Source organism: Crinia signifera, chromosome 3 (assembly GCF_055691185.1).
Source record: "Crinia signifera chromosome 3, ASM5569118v1, whole genome shotgun sequence".
Classification (NCBI taxonomy): Eukaryota; Metazoa; Chordata; class Amphibia; order Anura; family Myobatrachidae; genus Crinia; species Crinia signifera.
In genome coordinates this window covers 237,682,682-237,704,428 of record NC_139219.1, presented here as the reverse complement: position 1 = coordinate 237,704,428, position 21,747 = coordinate 237,682,682, and the positions used below count along the sequence as shown (strand labels likewise).

The following is a 21,747-nucleotide window of genomic DNA, read 5'->3' as shown; positions in this document are numbered from 1 at the left end:
CCCCATGAGTGTCGATTCATATAGGCCTATTTCTCTTATGCCTACCGACGCGAAAATAATCGCCAAGGTATTGGCTAATCGTTTAGGCAGAGTGATCCAGGACATAGTACACCCTGATCAATCTGGGTTCATGCGTGGAAAATCCACCACGATTAATGTTAGGAGGGTCTTCTCCTACATCCAACACATGAAGATGAAGGGGTTGAACGCTGCGGTAGCCTCATTCGACGCGAACAAGGCGTTCGATTCCGTCGAATGGGGCTACCTATGGGGCGCCTTGAAGGCTTTCGGGTTTGGGTCGGGCTTTGTCAAATGGTTGAGGCTCATGTATAAGAATCCCAGGGCTAGAGTTTCAATTAATGGGTACACATCCCAGCCATTTCCTCTGTTTAGAGGGACTCGGCAGGGCTGTCCCCTTTCTCCACTGATCTTCGCCATTGCGATAGAGCCCCTGGCCTGTCTGTTAAGAGCTAAGTTATACTGTGAGGATATTGGGAGAGATCTGAAATACAATCTCGTATCCCTGTATGCTGATGATCTTCTAGTTGGGATGGTAGATCCAAACAGAGATTTCCCAACTGTGATCGAGCAACTCGGTCATTTTGGCGAACTCTCGGGGCTCACAGTGAACTGGAGCAAATCACACTTGATGATAGTGGGAGAGGATACCTTGGGTGGCTGCGGGTCCAGTGTACCACTGGTGAAGACTACGGGTTTTAAATATTTGGGAGTTAGGGTGTCGGTAGAAACAGAGGATTTTATAAAAAACAATATAACCCCTGCGATACAAGAAGCTAGATCTAAGTTCAAGTGTTGGGCTAAGCTCCCTTTAACGGTGCAGGGTCGGGTGAACCTAATTAAAATGGTAATTTTGCCCAAAATTCTGTACCTACTTCAACATTCCCCAGTATATATCAGGGACGAATATTTTAGAAGTTTGGACAGTGTGGTGTCCTCGTTCATTTGGGGCGGTAGGCGCCCAAGAGTCAAACTCGCCACCCTATGCAGAGATCGGGATAATGGGGGTATGGCCCTCCCGAGCTTCAGGAGATTCTATTTTGCTGCTCAGCTATTTCATCTTAGGACGTGGGTGAAACCAGAAGAACAGCCCTGTGAACTAATCAGGCTCATAAAGTGTATAGATCCAAATGTTACCCCGATGCAGATCCTTCTTTCAGGATCACTAAGTAGATCCTACCCCCCCATTGTCTCCCAGGCCGTGAGAATTTGGAGAGCGGTGTGTGCCTCAGAGAATTTCAGGGGCCAGGATCCAGAATCCTCGTTTCTTCTCCTACCCATGGCCTCAGAGATCACTAGACAGCAAGGGGGAAGGCTTTGGTCACAATATGGTATTAGGTCATTGGATCAGCTATTTCAGGACAGTAATTTTAAATCTTTCGTCCAGCTTCAGGCAGAGTACGCCCTTCCAAGGTCTATGTTTTATAGATTCCTACAGCTGAGGAGCGCAATCTCCGGGTATGGAAGGGATAGGGAACAATGGCTAACAGATACCCCTATTAAGGTCTTCCTGAGAAAACTTACCCCGCGCAAAAGTGTTTCAAAACTTTATAGATATTTAACTGCTACCGCCCCAGATGATGGGCTAATTCAACTTATGCAGAAGTGGGCAGTTGATATTCCCGCTGTCAAAGAGAGTAACTGGCAGGCGGCCCTAGCAATTCCAAAAAAGGCAACCAATTCCATACGTGTACAGCAAGTCCAGTTTAATATTATACATCGCACATATATGACCCCAGTACGATTAAGGAAAATAAGGGGATCTGGGGCTGACAGTTGTCCAAAGTGCGGCGAAAACGGGGCAACATTTTGGCATTTAATGAGGACTTGTGGTAAAGTTGACCAATTCTGGAACAGGGTCTGCCAGGTGCTTTTAGGACTGGGAGCGACTCAGGATAATCTCACGATATTAATTTGGTTATGGGGCTATGGGAGGAGGGTGAAATGACCAGTGAGTTGAGCCTTTTGCTCTTACACCTTACAGCAATTGCCAAGGTAGTGATAGCTCGCTATTGGATGGCAAAAAATGGGCCGCCATTCAATGAATGGCTTAATTTAGTGAACACCACATTCGAACACGAGAAATTTCACTATGCCTCTACGGGGCGCAGTATAAAATTTCTATCGATTTGGCATCCTTGGCATAGTTCGGTTTTCTATCAATTCAAAGGATAGTTATGTAAATCTTGGTTGGGGAGTTTCCCACAGTCTTAACTGCTTTACCCCTTTTTTTTTATTTACTTACTAGTAATGTGCTAACATATCATGTCTCGTTCAGTTCGATCGGAGTCACCCAAAGTAATTTTTTCGAGCTCACATTCACAATTAAATACACGGGCTAAGGGGATAAGGGTTTTGGCCTAGGATATCCCCAACCCTTCTAATTTTCGACAGGGTGTCCTAATTAGGCCCTAAACGGGTTATGGACCCCGCACGCATCGCACTTTAAATAATGTCACTATTTTTCCTTATGTATATCCTGGCCGATTAATAAGATATATAATTCTGTATCGGATTTCCAGGTATACCAGCACATGGCACTTTAAGCACTTATGCACTTTCCTCGACTTTATTCACCACTCTGGCGCAAAAAAAAAAAAAAAAAAAAATAGTACAGAGCCATAGGGACTCTCACCTGCGTATATTTTTCTTTCTTCGACACTTCTTTTTAAGTATAAGTATCAATTTCTCTCTAAACCAGGGTACCATCTCGCATTTAGTTAGTACTTTCACTCATCTCCCAAGTCTAGCCCAAAGAACCGCGCGAATGGGTAGTGGATTAACGCTCTATTTCCTTTTATCAGCGTAAAGCCCTTAAAATCATGTTATTTTTCACCTGACCCCAGGGGTTGTCCCTAATAAATGTCCACGTTATCTAGTAATCGTTGTCTTGAATGTATTCATCCTCCTAGTTATATTGCTGTTGTATAAATGACTGCCGTGTCTTGTATATGTATTGTAATGTGTTATTTTTTATTATTTATGTGTTTGTTGCAAAATGAAAAATAAAGACTCAATTAAAAAAAAAGACAGTAGAGATGGGCCCCCTTCAGCTCTGGGCCCCATAGCAGTTGCACCCCTTGCACCTATGGTAGTTAGACCCTTGCCGCAGGCCATGTATCCACAGCTGAATCAGTCACATTTTAGTCACAGTACAGCCGCTCACAGTACAGGTGGAGAAGTAGAGATACTGTACAATACGTATTTCATTTAAAAAAAATCAATTTCCAGGTAGGTCAGAGGGGTAAAGGTGACCATACACTGCTCCGACTTCTTGGCATCCAATCAAATTGTTCCACTTAGGGCTATACAGTCACTCCATTCATGGGTATGTTCATTCTGAATTTTCCAGGGTACTGTAGGTCACCATTACCTGCATTTGCAATGGTGGTTCCCAGACAGGCAACAGTGTGACTAGTCAATGCTGGCCAGTGATCATATGGCTCCCCTTCAGAAGTACTAGTATAATGTAGCTCATAGGCTGCAGTGGCTGATTCCTGCTGAATATGACATTTGGCTAAGCTTGGTTAATTCTGCAATTTTGTGAAAGAAAACAGCAGACCACAGCAGCTATCTCCCTAAAGGTGGCCATACACCTGCAGATTTATCTTCAGATCTGGCTGGTTGGAACAAAACTCTGGTAATTTCTGAATGACAGTTTGTCAGTTTTCCAGCATTTCCAAGCAAATGGACAACTGTCATTTGCTCTCATCCATGACCATGTTTTTTTTCCAACCAGCCAAATCTGAAGATAAATCTATAGGTGTATGACCACGTTTACACACATCCAGGGGTTCCTTACTACTATATTTGCGGGAAGCCCCCAGAAAAGGAGTGTTTTGAAGGTGTAACACGCAAATATTGTTTGGTTAAAATGCCTATATGAGAGATGTAAATATTCCATTACTTATGTTCTTAGAATCCAAGTACCCACATAAATACATTTTGATGTTTTCCTGTTTTTTTTTTATATTCATAAGTGTAATTGGAGAATAGATAAATTCAGAACAAGGGGGGTGATTCTGATTGACTTGCAAAGCAGCTAAAATGTGCTGCTTAGTGAGCTTTCTAACGCCTCCCGTGCGAATGCTAGCCCGCTACCACAGTCCACACATCACCGCTGCTTTACAAATAGATGTTTTGCATATCCATTCGCAGGTTAGCATACAGGGCTGAAATCATTCAATGGTCGCCTACCATCGATTGATTTCTACCCTGTTCACAAATTTAAGTTAGTCTGGACTGACCTAGGATTGCAGCATCCAAGACGTGGGTATCCTGTGACATCAGCTGCCCGCCCCTGAAATGATAGTGCCCACCTGCGTTCAAATGGGTACACCAGCGTTTTCCTTGGCACACCGACCATTTTTGTGGGTACGCCCAGGAAGAACAGGGCGTTCACATGCGAACACCCCTTGTCCACCTCCACCCCCCCCCCCCAGTGCGAACACCATGGCGACTGTGCAAGTCACCGAAGTTACCTGCACAGAAGCCCTGCCCATGTACAAATGTGAATATGTGCAAGCACAGTGCATGAACATCCGTCCCCATTGGACAGGGAACCGAAGCTAGCCGAATGAGAGCCAAGGTGAGTAAAGAGCAGTCATAGAGTACAGGCAGACAGCAGCGCAACACTGTCCCCCCTACAGTAAGTATATTTATCTGTAGAAATACACACACAGACATAATCACACGTCTTATTGTGTAGAGAGGAATGTAGTTCATACATTCCTGCCTTTGATGCCACCCAGAAGGTCTTGGGTCTTTCATCTTCCATTCATAAAATATTCTATATGTTGCCGTCACTCAAATGAAACCTCACTGTCCACAACACGTAAGGCTCTGATTTCATCCTAGACATTTGGAATTACTTGGATCGCATTGTCAGGACTCCTCAGTGACCCTGTGGCTCTTTCATGTCAGAAGATATATTCCCAAGTGAGGCACAGTGCTTTCCCTTTCCTAATGAGAGGACAAACTACCATTTTTATTTTAGTAGTCACCTAATCTTCATCCGAAGCCTTTACATTTTACCCCTTCAGTCTGTTTTGGAAACAGCAGCTGCAATCAATTTACTCTTCTGCGGAAAGTACTGTAAGTGTTTGGAAAAGTCATGCAAAGTATGGGTTTGTTTCTCCACTTCCGTTCCACTGCCGCTGCCGAGAAGAGTTTCTCGGACAAAACAATCTAAAATCCAGATTTAAAAAAAGAAAACATCAGTAGGACGAAAGCTGATCAAGAACAGATAATTTACCAGTCCATTTACCCATCTATCAGCCTATGTGTATTCCACATAGTTGCATCCAAAGCCTACTAGAGATGCTTTTTAATATATATGAAAATGTTCAGTTGGCACTTTCCAGAGAAGTCTGAAAAGCAAAGTTTTCAGGAGAATTCAGCTTTGCCAAGTAGGGTGAATCCTGTAATTGGAACTACCAAAGCATTCAAATCTGGATACAAAACACCAAGCATCTGCTAGGACAATTCAAACTCGGATAAGGAACACTGCTATTGCTTTGAAGCAGAAATTACAGCAGAAATTGCAGCGTGAGCACTTTGTTTTAAGTCCTTTTTTTTTTTCAAAAAAAGCAGAGGCTTTCTAATTCTAATCCACCAACCTTCTGTTGAGCTAACTGCTTAGGTAAGCAACACCAGCTAATAATTGCATCATTTCTCTCTGTGTACAATGCCAATTGCTTAATCTGTACAGCTGTGGTACTCGTAATCTATTTTGCACAGGCTACAGTGCAATGGGTTACACAGCCAGATGATATCTACACCAAATGTATGGTAGAATAAGCTATATCATTCAAAAACACAATTAATGGTTCCAATCTCTAGTCCTTCCTTTTGAAGCGGAATTGAGATTTATCACAAGGGAAGGCATCTAATGCTGTGTAGTATCTGTCAGTTCCCATGTGGAAAGAGAACAAATTAACACATTTTCCGTCTAGATATCTTTCACGATGCAAGAGATGAAAAGCATTAAATAATCTAATTATTGATTTGGAAATTCAACATTCTGCAATTTTTTTATGTGAGCCCAGTCATTATGGCAACATTTGCAATGTCAACAATTATAATGTGGACACAGTAATAGCAACCAGCAATAGGATGGAGTAACTGCGCTAAATATATTCGCAGTGTGCAACAATTTATATTAATAGACAATTTAATAACACAAATGATAAAACATCATAAAAAATAATGTATAGATAAATTTGATTATTGGTGGTCTTAGTAGTCCAAAAGTATAATGTACTGTATAGTAACCCAATGACTCCAGTATTAGTAATGGAACGTCCGTGACCATTCATATTATATTCTTTTGAATTGCGCAAGTTTGGTTCCAAAGATTACACAGCTGGAAGGCAACTGTTACTTGTAAACAGAACATAGACATTTTGAGGGTGATTCAGTACCGCTTGATTACAGGGCTGCCATTAGGAATTTTGGGGCCGGGACTGATTTCAAGTCTCCCCCTACCCCCCCCCCCCCCCCCCTGCATCTCCCTTCACTTACCCCCTGACTCAGCAGGTCTTGAAGCACAGTCTTCTTCAATGTGGTACTGCGGCGGTTAATAAAAATGCAGCACTAACTGGTGAGGCAAACAGAGCTTGTGTACCAGAAACCGCTCTGATTGGCTAATGGTACACAAGCTCTGATTGGCTCAAAAGCTGGTGTAGCATTTTAGTTGGCCACCGACATCCTGCATTGAAGAAGCCTGTGCTTCGTTCAGTGCACTGAGCACAGTGCAGGTAGCACAGCGGAGGGTTGCGGTTTAGCTTCCCGTCCCTTCCAGAAGCCGGGGCCTGGGACAGCTGTACCCACAGCACCCCCCCTGTCGACGGTCCTGCTGGCTAAGCAGTGGTCATTCGCTGTTTAGTGAGTGGCTTAACATGTGAGGGGACAGACGTGACCCCTCACATGTCGCCAAAGCGGAGAGAAATCATTCCATGGGCGGTGTAAACTGACTTTTATTTTCCTCTGAGTCCGCCAAAGAGAAGGTGGGTGCTGATGTCATGTGACATACGCCAACTGCCCCTGGCAGGCATCGGCCCACCTGCGTTCCCAGGAGAAGGTGGTATGTAGTGCTCCTCCTCCAGCATTTGCATTGCTAAGGATCGCCTGTGCTAAATTGCTGCGAGCAGATTATCATATATGATCCATGCTGAATAGAGGCATTAGTTATTTGACTGTAATTTAAGCTGTTAAAATGATGCTGCTATTTACCTGTATGTATTGCACATATTGTTGCTGATCTGGCAGCTGACATCATTATATGAATATGAACCTATTGTCATTGAATTCATTTTATCATTACTATGCATTTTCTGTTGTTAGAATGTCACTTCCAGAAGTTGAGTTTAATACGGTACTGTATTATTTACTTACTTTACTTATGAATGTGCAGGTCACTTTATCTCTGTCTCAATTAGTTTGTGTCTCTGAAACAAAGATCTGAAATTAATATTGTACGAGACTTTCATAACTTTGCAAAATGTCTCCTGAAATAAATATTGTTGCTGGCCAGTGAGAGGCAGAGAACAATGCTGGAATTTCATCATCAACTGTACCTTGAGCTTCTACCAGGCAGGATGGAGGGAAAGGCGGAGCTACAGTATAACAAGGGAGACGCAACATGAAAAATCCAAAGCCATCTAAAGGCTGCACATACTGTATAGCATTTTGGAGCTTGTTAAATTTAAAAAAATCTAAACAAAGTAGGGATTATGCTGTGAGTGGCCACCAATGGCATCAAAATATATTATGGCAGTCCATCAAAGGTTTCATCAACCAATAGTTATTGGTGTTCATTAACTGATTGGCCATGAGCCAATCACAGCCTGAGAGATGGGCCTTGTGGGTGTCAGGCTATGGGGGTTATTCTGGTTGATTTGCAAGGCTGCTAATTCTCAACCAAACCAAATAGTCCACCGATTAGTCCAGCAAACCCCGCTTTGTGAATGGTTGGGTGCCGCCACCCATTCGCAAGGGTGACTCGCTCGCAGTGGCTTGTGAATGGATGTTACACAGTAACAACCATTCGCAGGGCAGGGGGAACTTCTCACATCTTGATGGTCACCAACCATGGAAAGATGTGGAAGGTGTACGCATATGTAAGGTAGCTCTGAGCAACCTCACATATGCATGCATGCTGGGGAGGAAATGGGCAGGCAGCTGACATCCGGTGTAGTCAGCTGCCCCCCCCCCCCCCACCGCCACACACGCGTCACGGCCTCATTAGCATTAGAACATCCAGCGTTCTCATGGTAATGCCCATGAAATGCTGGGCGTTCCCATATGCTAATGGCGCTGCCTGGTGCCCCACGCCCCTCTCTGCCCCCCACCCACTGCGTTGGGTCTATGTACCCATTAAACAGAATGTTCGCCATGGGTGCGTGCAGAAATGCTCTCTAACGAAACATCGGACACCGTGTGAACGCAGGCTAGCTGCGAATGGACCTGAATAACAGTGCTATATTCAGTGTCCCTGCATTAAAAGGTTAAAACATGGTTCTTTACCATCAATGGCAGAAACCAATTTAAGTCATAGACCATCCTTATAACAAACCCATTCAAATATTTGAAATTGCGGTTTCAGTGTGATCCCTAGTTAAGCTTTGATAAATTAAGCAATCGTGTTTTCCTGGAAATTCTCAATAATAAAGAGGCCCCTAAGTAATTCTGCATGGAAAGATAAAACAGAATTCTACTATGCTAAGCACAAGCTATAACAGGAAAGAAGATTCTGTGACTGTGATTGCCATATTGGTTAGCGAAGCAGATTAACATGTCTGACAAGACCATCCTTGCGCTATTTACATAAGTTTTGTAATAACTGTTTCAGTCTAAACATCCACCACCTTCCTTTTGTTTGTATATATGTAGAGAAGGAAGGAAATGTGAACCGTACCCATCTGTGTAGTTTTTATTCACTGATCATTGTGATATTATTATCTCTAACTTATACAAGCTGCCTGTTTTGGTGCAGAGCCAATCCTCCCATAGGACATTTTTAGAGATGTTTGTCCTCGGGTAAAGGGATGCAATGGGTGGCTTTTATTTACACAACTTGTAGCTTTCTCCCAGAAGTATACTGTACATTGCTAATTATCCCCACAGTACCTTTCGGTAAGTTTCTATCATGTGTTATAATATCAGCGTATTCTGAGAAGTGAGCTGTTGATATGTCTGCTTGTGGTTCGTTATCACTTACGACCCTTTCAAGGTATGTTTATTTATCACTTACTAATACTGCTCTGAAGTCTTAGCACAGTTCACACGCAGGATTCTCACATTCAGGCTGATGATGTGTACAGGTCTACTCCACATATAGCACTGTATGTAGTGTTTTGTGTACCCATGGAACCATCACAAAGCAAAGGAGTCACTATCTCAGTTGCACTGAAACCATTCTGGATTGTGGCGTTTTTTGGATATCAGTATTTTTGAGATATGGGAGCCTCAACTTGTGCTAATACAGTGTGTTCATTAAAACATTTGGTAAAAAGGTTAGCATTGGTTAGTACTTAGGAGTAAGTGTATTCCTGCAAATGTTTTGTCTGAAAACAAGTGTACATATCAACAGTAAGCTTATATTTAAATAAATCCATTCACTATGACGTTGAATGGCAAATGGCATGCAGACCCACCCCCTATTTATAATAATGCATTAGTGCCTTACCTTGCTGAATGACCCTATATGTACATGCTATGACACACACACAGACACACACACACACACATATATTTGTTTCCATTATTTGGAGTGCCGCTGCCAATGTTTGATATTGATTGTAACAATTTCTAAAATGCTCTCTGCTTCCTTTTGCGCTTCTGCATAAGTCATTTTTATTATGATTAAAATTAGAAGGTACAGTTAGAGCAAGCAAAAAATTAACATCCAAAATCTTCCAATATCAGGGCTGACTTAACAGCATTGTAGGCCCCTGGCAAAGCAATGCATTTAGGACCCCTCCCCAACCATTCATGGGAAAAAATGGAAACAGAAAAAATATAACACACCCCTCCTGTGGTCCAAAGGCATCTCTCCACTTGCTTCCATACAGCGAATGGCTGGCAGCACTCTGATTGGTGCATAGCTCCAACTATCCACCAATCAGCAAGCAGACAGTCATTCACTGTCTGGCTGCAGGCTGGGAAGCAGGAATTTAATGCTGCCTGGTCTCTCTGTTTCTGTGTGATTCACAGTCATGGTGACCAGGCAGCATTCTGTACCGCCTCCCAAGAAGCTCAGGAAGAAGATGCTCACAACCCAATCTGCCCCAGCTCAAAGGCCCCCAGAATTGGGGGTCTCTTCGGCAGCTGCCCATTAAGCCCATATGTTAAGATGGCCATGTCAATACATTGCTGTCAGGCAGTAAAAACTGCTCTCTATTTGTAAATAAAATGTATAAGTCTTAGCATTCAGCGTTCACATTAGCATTCAGCTTTCACAGTGTTAGAAGTTCTAAGTAATGGCAGTGCCTATATATAGTCACATACTGTATGTACAGATAGAGGGCCTCCCCAGATAGAGGGACTAGCACATGCTTCCCCTTACAAGCTGCCGGTCCCTGCCACGTTCCCCCACCTCCCCGTTCCCCCCTAACCCTGCCCGTCTCCCTGAAGTGGAGACGGGCACGGTTCCCGTCCCCTGCCGATGATAAACTGGGATGCGCGTGCGTGTGGGACGCTCACGCGTCCCATTCAGATGTAGCGTCCGCTCGCCAGCGGGGGTGGTCTGGCGTGCGCCGTCGCTGGATGAGCGCCGCAACATCTGTATATGTTTTAAAACAGTGAGCTAACTTATGGGACTAATGTGTAGTACAGTAAATTGACAGAACCATTAGTTGGTATAAGTGGCAGAAGTATACAGTACTGTATGTTGGAGGTCAATGCACACAATAGATTATTCAACCAGGTTTTATACCCAGGCAGAACAGGATTGCAGGATGACACTGCGTTAATGCAACAAGTGTATATAACAAGTACACTATGCCCATAAACAATGGCTGTATCAGATCCAGCCAGTAAAGTTTGGGGGAGCATAAAGTAAGTGGTGTGCAGACAAATGGGATACTATAGGAAATTGAGTGCTGTAATAGAACTTGCAGGGTCACTGTAAAGGTGCTCATACATGTTACAATTATTGTATACAATATCGCATCTCATCAAATCTCGGTTTTGCGATGCAATGAGATCTAGTATAAAAAGTATGTGCTGCATATATTTTTTTGTACTAGATCTCATCTCATCACAAAACCGAGATGCGAGATACTCCACCATGGCAGCCATTACTATGGGTTCCTCCCTTCTGGGTAGTCCTTCGGAAAAGAAAAAAAGACACCATCCCCTATAAGTAGGCTCCACCTCCCGGATCCGGTGTCTTGAATTCTCCAGCTTCAATATATAAATGAAAATAATTATTCCACATAACACAATATAACCAACAATCCATAAGGGACGGGAATATATGCTGCCATGGTGGAGTAGAGGAAAACATATTACCAGGTAATAATCTGATATTTCCTCTACCTTCCCCCATGGCAGCCATTACTATGGGTTATATCCCAGCAGTTCACTCTTTCGGGAGGGCATACTCACAACCAACACCGATTGTTGCTTCCTCAGGATTAAATAACTGTAAATCATAATTCCGAAATCATCTTCACATTTTCACAGAGCCGCGCTAAGAACTTTCCTTCCGAACTTAGCATCGGATGAAGACATTACATCTATTCTGTAATGCTTTGTAAATGTATGTATAGACGACCATCCTGCCGCTTTACATAGTTCCTCCACTGAAGCGGACCCTTTCTCCGCCCAAGATGCGGCCACTGCTCTTGTAGAGTGCGCCTTCAAACTCTCTGGAGGTTCCCTCTGCCTCACTTGATAAGCCTTGAGGATACAGTCCTTAATCCACCTTGCTAATGTTGCTTTTGAGGCCATCTGCCCCCTTCTACTACCGCTTGTCAGAACAAAAAGGTTTTTGACTGTACGCACTTCCTTTGTTCTCTGAACATAAACTTTTAGAGCCCTTACTATATCCAAATTATGTAAACGACCTTCCTTCTCATTTGTTGGATTCATACAAAAAGATGGTAAAACAATTTCTTGGTTTATGTGAAACTCAGTCACAACCTTCGGCAGAAATTGAGGGTTGGTGCGCAGAACTACTCTGTTTTCAAAGAAATTTAAAAAAGACTCTTCTGCCCACAATGCTTGCAATTCCGAAATTCGTCTTGCGGAAGTAATTGCTACCAAAAACAGAACTTTCCATGAAAGAAATAATAATGAAATCTCATGAAGAGGCTCAAAAGGAGCCTCCATAAGGCCTCCTAGGACCAAATTTAAGTCCCATGGTGCAAGGGGTGACCTGAATTTGGGTTTCAACCTTCTTACTGCCTGTATAAATCTTCAGACATACCTGTCCCCTGCCAAGTCCCAGTCCAACATTGCTGACAGGGCCGAGACCTGTACCTTCAAAGTGCTCAAAGACAGTCCCATTTGTAGACCTACTTGTAAGAAACTCAGCACTGAAGCCACCTTCCTTGGTGACTGCATTTTCTCTTTGCATCGTGACACATACTTTCTCTATACCTTGTAATATACCGCTGATGTGGATCCTTTCCTTGCCTTAAGCAACGTTTGAACCACTTCTCCTTCAAAACCCTTCTGTCAATGACTTGGTCTCAACAACCAAGCCGTCAACTTCCAGGTCGACGGCTGTGGCTGACATATTCGACCCTGAACCAGAAGATCGGGCCTCGATGGCAGCATCCACGGTTCCTCCACTGCCATCTGACATACCAAGGCGAACCACGCTCTTCGCGGCCAATAAGGTAGCACCGCTATCACCTCCACCCTTTCTCTTTGAATTTTCCTTAACAATCTTGAGATTACATAAGCTTGCTTCATCCACCAAGTGGCTGTCAACGCGTTCCATTGCTCCACCTGCTGATCCTTGAAGTGGGAAAAATATATTGGTACTTTCTTGTTCTCTCCTGAGGCCATGAGGTCGACTTGAGGAAGGCCCCATTTCTTCACTAGCATCTTGAAAATCTCGTTGTTGAGAGACCATTCTCCTGGTAAGCACCTCTTTCTGCTTAGCTCGTCCGCCATATAGTTTTCTTTCCCTGCTAGGAATACTGACGTTATGTTTAGTACATGCCTCTCTGCCCAATAAAGTAACCTTTCTGCTACCTCCATCAGGTTGCGACTCCTTGTTCCGCCTTGACGATTTATGTATGCCACTACGGCCCGATTGTCTGACCTGACGATGAGTTCTTTGTCTTGAAGTTGATGTTGGAACTGATAACACGCCCTGACTACCGCCTCCATCTCCCTTACGTTGGAGTGCGCCCTTTGCCATGAAGGAGACCATCCTCCTTGTGCTATCTCGAGGCCACATGTCGCCCCCCAGCCTACCTGGCTGGCATCTGTAGTCACAACTGCTTGCTCCATAAGGGCAAAAGATTTTCCTTTTCCCAACCGATCCTCGTCTGACCACCAGGCAAAATCTGATTTTGCAGCCTTTGTCAGCCCTATCCTTTGTGTCGAATCCTTGTTGTCTTTGTTCCATTGTGTTAGAAAACACGCCTGCAACTTCCTCATGTGAAACCTGGACCATTGCACTGTTTCCAGAGCAGCCGCCATGAGACCTAGTACTTTCATACAGTCTTGAGACCGTACTACTACTGTCTTCTCCATCATTATGCTGGCTTGCTGAATCAATTTTATTCTCCTGACGAGTGTTAAAGCCACATTCATCCTTCGAGAATCTATTATAACTCCTAAATTTTGAATCTTCTGAGTTGGCACCAAATGACTTTTCTTTCAATTTATCAGCCATCCGTGTTGTTCTAAACATTGAATTACTCTTTCTGTGTGGCGCATGACAATATCCCTTGAGCTTGCTACAATTAAGATATCGTCCAGGTAAGGCCATAACTTTATGCCTTCCTGCCTTAACCTTGCCACTAGAACCACAAGCACCTTAGAAAACGTCCGTGGTGATGTTGCCAACCCGAATGGTAGGGCTGTAAACTGATAACTTATTCCCAAAATTCTGAAACGAAGAAACTTTCGATGACCCTCGAATATCGGCACGTGTAAATATGCATCTTTGAGATCGATGGACGTCATAAAGTCCCCTTGACCTATTTCTGGAACTATGGACCTGACCGACTCCATCTTGAATGGTCTGATCCGCACCAGCTTGTTGAGAAGTCTGAGATCTAAAATAGTACGGAAGCCTCCGGATGCCTTTTTTATAATGAAAAAACGGGAGTACCACCCTTGAAGTTCCTGTCCCTTTGGAACTACGGTGACTACACCTTGAGCCTTCATATCTTCTAGACTTAGAAATAAAGCTTTCCTTTCCTCTTTGTCCTTGGGAATAGGAGATTCTACTACAAGATTTCCTGGACGTCTTCTGAAGTCGATCTTGTAACCTGACTGAATAATCTCTAAGACCCACCTGTCCGTGGTGGACCCCTGCCAGACTTGATAAAATTTTAACAGCCTGGCCCCTACCCTTTGCGGGTCGGCGTCATTGCTGCTCTTTTTTATTTTAAATACTTTTTATTCAATTTCAATACAAAAAAACAATACAATACATAAAGACAATATCACACACATAAAAACCGGTAGGCATAGTGCATTTGAGTGAGCTTTTCTATATACGAAGGCGTTTGCCTTAACATCTATTTTCACGGATATTCTCAGCACTTCTACCTACCATGCAACAACATCTAGACAATACCATAAAGACATTATATTTTAACGGTCCCGTCCCTAACTATCGATATCGTCCTACCCGTTTTCATTCCTGTACCCCTCCTTCCCTTTTGGCTTCCCACATGGCTTCTTTAACCTGCTTATACGGTGTGTGGCCCTCGCCTCTTTATTGGCGCTCTTTATCTATTCTTGCTTTTGGACCCACTACATTGATTATACTGGTGTGAATTATTATTTTAAAAAGTGATAAATTTTAATATACGTGCTATTTCCTTATATCCTTTACTTGTGTTGTGCATGCTTGTGTATGTTTGATTATCGCTTCAGCCTGCGCTTGTTTTTGTGAGATAGTAGTTAAGTTTTGGCTTTTAGCTGTTTCAAACTTGAGTCCAGCTATTTTATCATGCTAGTGTATATTCTTACTCATTTGTGATATTGTGCCTTTCTTCTTCCTCCTACATACCCACTGAGTACGTGCTATACATTATATATCTAGTATATCTTGTGTTTGATATGTTATGTGGCTATTCGGTCTATTCTCTTTTCTATGGGCTACCTATCTATCCAGATATTCCATATTTTTTTATATTTACCTAGTGTATTCCTATTTTTATAAATATATCTTTCGTGTTTTACTGTGTAATCAATTAGTGTTATCCAATTCTCGATTTCAGGGCCTTCTTTTGCCATCCACCCCCTGGCTATGATCACCTTGGCTAGTGCGCACATGTTAATAATAAATCTTTTCAAATTATCATTTATTGTCCCATCCTCCATTATGTTCAAGATGCAACATCTGGGTGTTAATATATTTTCTCTTATCCCAATCTCCACCATTATTTTTTTAACTTTTATCCAAAATTCCTGTATCACGCCGCATTCCCAGATCAGATGGTAAAAGGTACCTGATACTATTTTGCATTTAGGACATCTATCCCTTGCTATTGTCCCAAATTTAACCAGCCTCCCCGTTGTTAAATACGCCCTATGCAGTACAAATAACTGAATTTGTTGAACTTTTATGGAGTTTGTACTCTTGGGTATTGACGCTAGAGCAGATGTCCATTCTCCTATATTTATAGACCCCAGATCTGATTCCCATTTCTCCTTTATATTCTTCATTTTATCTTCATTTTTATTTTGCAACATTTGCTCATATACCCCAGATATTTTAAGGGAATTTCCACCCATTGTTAACATTGCCTTTATTGGCGATATTCCGAATTCTGGGCTGTTCCCTTTAAATTGCGTAGCCAACGCATTTTTAAGTTGTAAATATCTGAAGATATGAGAGGATGGTAAGGAGAATTCCTCTTGCAATCGTGGGAATGATTTGAGTTCTCCATTTAGATATACCTGATTTAGGGTTATGACCCCGTATATTCCCCATACCTCTGATATCTGGAGAGATTTAAGTTCAGGCAATCACTTTACATCATTTAATGGGTGATCTATATCCCAATGATGGAACTCTAGGAGTCTATTTACCTCCCGCCAGATTTTAATTGCTTGTTTGACTGCTGGGGGGTCTCTTTGAGTTATATGCCCTTTAATTAGCCTCTGCGCTGGTGTTATTTCTTTACCGACTCTGTTATTCCCTACCAGTTCTTTTATTCCATCCCCATTTCCTGAATCTTCCATCCATTCTGTCATAGATATAATTTGACTGGCAAGATAGTAAAGTTTAAAATCAGGAAGTGACATCCCCCCATTATTTCTTTTCCTCATCAAGGTCTGGAGACTAATTTTTGGTTGAGCATTGTTCCATATAAATGTGGATATTATGCTATTGACTTTCCTAAAAAAGCTATTTTGTATGTAGCAGGGTGAATGTTGTAAAGTGTAGAGAAATTTTGGGAGTATAATCATTTTCAGTAAATTCACTTTTCCCGTAGTTGATAAGGGTAACCTGCTCCAGTGTTTTGTCTTCTGACCTAGATACAGCACCAGGGGGTCTAAATTAAATTTAGAAAAATCGTTTGGGTCCCTAGAGATCCAAATCCCCAAGTATTTGACTGTATCAACTATTTTAAGGGGACAGTTTATATGTGGTCTTATCTGGGTCCCAGAGCCTATTGAGAGAATGCTAGATTTGCTCCAGTTTACCCTGAAGCCTGAGATATTACCAAATTCTTCTATTGTTTTAAGTATGATTGGGATGAATTTACCCCCATCTGTCAAAAACACCAACAGGTCATCTGCGTAAAGAGCCACTATATCCGTCTGGCTACCCCTCTTATATCCCTGAATACCCAGATGGTTTCGCAAGATGCATGCCAGAGGCTCTATGGCGAGGGCAAATAGGCTGGGCGACAGAGGACAGCCCTGCCTTGTCCCTCTGCCTATAGAGAAAGGCTGGGTTATGTTACCATTAATGGACACTCTAGCCTCCGGATTCACATACATCAGCTGCACCCACTTGATATATCTGGGCCCCAGATTGCTGCTCTTTTTTGAAGGGGAATTTATTTTCTCTGCCTCTTTGGGCACGAAAATTGAAAATACTCTTCTTTTTTTTTTTAAATATAATCTTTATTTATTTCAAATTTTCTTATTCTTACAATCAATTAAACATTGCACATACATACATACATACATACATACATACATACATACATACATATACAAAACTTAAATATCATAGGTTCCATAATTTCTATCATCATACACCAACTTATATCCCAACATGCACTTTTACCCCCCCCCCCCTTCCACCACCCCCCTCTTCCCCCCCCCCTGGATCTGCCTTGTTTCTCTAGTGTCCGACGCTTTCTACCTTCTCCTATACCTATGGTGCTCTCACCGTTACTACTGCCTGTGTATTTTCTTATACTCCTTCTTTAATTTACTTCTTGTATTAATTTGTGTCTACTCACCCTCATATAACTTTGATTTGAGCCAAAGGCCCCAAATCTGGTGAAATGTATTTAATTTATTTATTTTTATATACATGTACCTTTCGTGTTTAATAGTGCTGTTTACCAATTGTATCCATTGCTTAATATTTGGACTATCATGTGCTAACCATTTCCTGGCTATTAGTACCTTCACCAGTGTCAACAGTTTAATAATACACTGTGCTTCCTGTTTATTTATATCTCTTTGTGTTACTATATTCAATAGACTTATTTTTTCATTTATTTTAAATTCTACCACCCCTAGCTGCCTTATTTTTTGTCCCACTTGTTGCCATATTTTTTGTATTTGCCTACATTGCCAGATCATATGTATAAAGGTGCCCTGTTCCGTGCTGCACTTTGGACATAAATTATTGCTACTTCTATCGTATTTTCTTCCAGTTATCTGTGGTTACATATACTCTATGGAGAATGAACATTTGAATTTGTTGATACCTTATTGAGTATGTTGCTCTTGAAGGAGCTATTAATGCATGTGCCCACTCCTGTTCTGTCATGTGTCCTATGTCTCTACTCCATTCTGCTTTATTTTTATCCATTTGATCATTTCTTAAGTTATCAATTAATGTCTTATATATTCCAGCAATCCTCGTTTTCCTCCCAGGGTCCAGGATTGTTTTAACTGGTGCGTTTTGTAGGGTTACCCCTTCTCTGCCAAATGTGGCATTCAAACCCTCCCTTAGCTGTACATATCGAAAGGCCATACTTTCTTCTACCTTAAATTCTCTTGCCAATTGGTCGAATGTTTTTACCCTACCTATACTTGTTTTATACTTTCTATACCATACTTCCCCCAACATCTCTTTATTTCCTTACTTCTTATTCCCTTATCCTGATCTCCACCCTTTATTGCCCATATTGGGATTTCTGGGTCTACCCCTTCATACTCCATTAGTTTATTTGTTACCTCCACTATTTTATTGGCCTGTTGTATAAGTGTTTTATTTGTTTTCCCACTATTTTTATCTAATAATATTTGTTTGGGGGAATATCTGACCTTTGCCTGGCTAATCAGCTCTTTTACATTCTCCTCCCCTTCATCCAACATCCATTCCATAATTGTGCCGCCATGTAGTACATTTTAAAGTGGGGTAACACTAGTCCCCCCTGGCTTTTACTCTTTACTAATGTATCTATTTTAATTCTCGCCCTTTTATTCCCCCAGATGAATGATGATGTGATGCTATTAATCTTTTTAAATATCCTGCCTGGGATATATATGGGGGATTGCTGGAATATATACAACACTTTCGGTAAAACCACCATTTTTATTAGGTTAATTCTGCCAGTAATTGTTAGGGGCAATTTTACCCACGTTTTTGTTTTCCCTTGAAACCATTTGATTAGAGGTTCCACATTTAATTTTACAAAGTTCTCCGCGTTGTTTGATATATGTATCCCCAAATATTTCATACTATCTGCCCATTTCAATGTTCCACTCCCTTCCATATTTGGTGGGCTTTTTCCTTTGGCGGGCATTATGTTGGATTTACTCCAATTTATTTTTATGCCTGATCTCTTGCCAAACTCCTCCAAGCAAGATAGTACGACTGGCATTTCTGTTCTATGGTCCGATACATATATCAACATGTCATCTGCGTACAAGGAAATTATCTGTTTCTTTTTTCCCGCTCTCCCCTCGCCAATACCCTTTAATCTAGGATCTTGCCTAAGGGCACATGCTAATGGTTCTATTGCCAAGTTGAACAATCCAGGGGACATTGGGCACCCCTGTCTTGTTCCTCTTGCCAATTCAAATGTTTCGGTCAGATATCCATTCACCTGTACTCTAGCTTTTGGGCTACTATACAATGTTTTCAACCATCCAATAAATTTTTCCCCAAACCCAAACCGCCTCAACACCTCCCACAGGTACCCCCACTCTATGCTGTCATATGCTTTGGCCGCATCTAGTGAGATGATGGCCGCGTTTCCTTCCTGCACATGTTCAACCTGCGTGTTTACATAAAATCTCCTAATATTTATTGCTGTGCTCTTGTCTCGCCTGAACCCAGTCTGATCTTTGTGTAGGAGTTTAGGTATAACACCTTCCATTCTATTTGCCAGAACCTTAGTTAGTATTTTCGCATCTGAGTTCATTAAAGATATCGGTCTGTATGCTTCAAGTGTTTTGGGGTTTTTGCCCTCCTTTGGGATCAGCACTATTATGGCCTCTTTCATAGACTCTGGGATTTTTTTATTTTCCAGGCTGTTATTAAACATTTCTGCCATTCTGGGGGCTACCTGATTACAATATTTCCTATATACTTCGACTGGTAAGCCATCACATCCGGGTGCTTTTCCCTTCGGGGATGTGTTAATGGCTGTTTTTACTTCCTCTATGGAGATTGGCTGCTCTAGTATCTCACTCTCTTGTCTGTTTAGTGCGGGTAGCTCTATTCCTGTCAAATATGACCCTACATCTACCCCTGTATCCACCACTGTGGACGTATACAGTTGATCAAAATATTCTAAAAAGGCGTTTGCAATTTCTGGGGTTTTCTCCAATACCACCCCTTCTCCGTTCTCTATTTGCATGATGTTATTTGATTTTTTGTCCTGTTTGGCCAGTTGTGCCAAAAAGCTACCAGGTCTATCATACAATATAAACTTATTATGTGCTAGAAATGACTCTTGCTTGACCGATTTCTTTTGAACTTGTTCCAGCCACACTGCATTAGCTTTAAGCCATTCACTTTTAGCCTCTTCTGTTCTATCTTGCCAATACTTCCTTTCCATATTTTTACTGACCCTTTCTGCCTCCACTTTTTTTCCCTGGCCCACCTTTTTATCTGTGCAATTCTTTTAATTAATGACCCCCTTATGTTTGCTTTCCCAGCATCCCAGACTATCTCAGGGTTTGCTGACCCTTCATTATGTGCATAATATACCTCCCAATCCCCTATCACCTCCAACCCCGCCCCCATCTGATCCAGCCACGATGGATGGCATTTCCATATTCTGATCCCTATCTCACATTGTTCTTTAATATGGATCAAGATGGGAGCGTGGTCAGAGATTCCTCGGGGCATGCATTCCACCTGTTCCACCTGGGAAAGTAATATTGAGTCCATAAATGCCATGTCAATCCGGGACAGCGAGTCATATGAATGGGAGTAACATGAGTATGTATACGTTTTGGGATTTTTTTTCTCTCCACCAATCCTTCCATCCTATATCTTCTATAAAGTGTTGTAGCCCTTTGTTTCCTATGATCTTATTTGGATTCCCTTTCTTCCACCTATCAAGGTTTGGATTCAGGACATTGTTAAAATCTCCCAGACATATGACCGCTGCACCTTCGGACCCGGCAGTGAACTCTACTGCCTTTTTTAGTACATCATACTGAAAGGGTGGCGGAATATACACCGCCAATATACATATACGCATTTTATCTGATAGTCCCTGCAGGAACACATATCTTCCCATATCATCTATCTCTTGTTTCTGGCATATAAATGGAACATTTTTATGAATTAACACGGAGACACCTCTGGAGGTATTTGTAAAACAGGAGTGATACATACTTCCTACCCATACCTTCTTCAGGGCCATTGTCTTCTCCCCCTGTAAGTGGGTTTCCCCCAAACAAATTATCTGTGCCCCATATTTTTTAACTTGGTTCATCACTGTAGCCCTCTTAATCCTATCATTTAGGCCTCGCACATTCCAATACAGAATCTTCACCATTTTTTATCTATATACATTACACACCATTTTTTATCCATCAGATGTATTATTTTAGGCAATATACACATTTCTTCTATTTTTGGCTTGTCCCCGGCAGATCCTTCCCCCCCCCCCCCACCCTGTATACCACTCTCCCCCCCCCCCCCGCAGTATACCTTTTCCCCAACCCCCCTCCCCCACATCCACTCATCATCCTTCTTTCACACACCTCTTCATTTGGGGCAATATCGGAATAAATGATCACTCTCACGAGAGGGCCCTCTGGCTATTGCTTATACATAACCACTTGTATTACAATGCAGGGAGAAGCACAACAAGACACAGAATACTAATAAAATAAAAAAATTGCCACTTTTATACTTCACCATCTTCTCTC

At 42.1% G+C, this 21,747-nt stretch overlaps 1 protein-coding gene and 1 long non-coding RNA gene across 6 annotated transcripts in view; one reads left to right on the top strand and one right to left on the bottom strand.

The window, feature by feature from the left end:
• KCNMB2 (potassium calcium-activated channel subfamily M regulatory beta subunit 2) overlaps nt 1-21,747 on the top strand; it is a 521,316-nt gene that overhangs the window by 311,382 nt on the left and 188,187 nt on the right. The gene's annotated exons all lie outside the window — the stretch shown is intronic.
• LOC146062681 (uncharacterized) overlaps nt 4,534-21,747 on the bottom strand; it is a 56,855-nt gene continuing 39,641 nt past the window's right edge. The window contains exons 2-3 of the long non-coding RNA XR_014471460.1: nt 7,414-7,466; nt 4,534-5,205 (exon numbers count right to left, since the gene is read on the bottom strand). This is a non-coding gene — a long non-coding RNA (uncharacterized LOC146062681). The remainder of the gene's footprint in view (nt 5,206-7,413; nt 7,467-21,747) is intronic.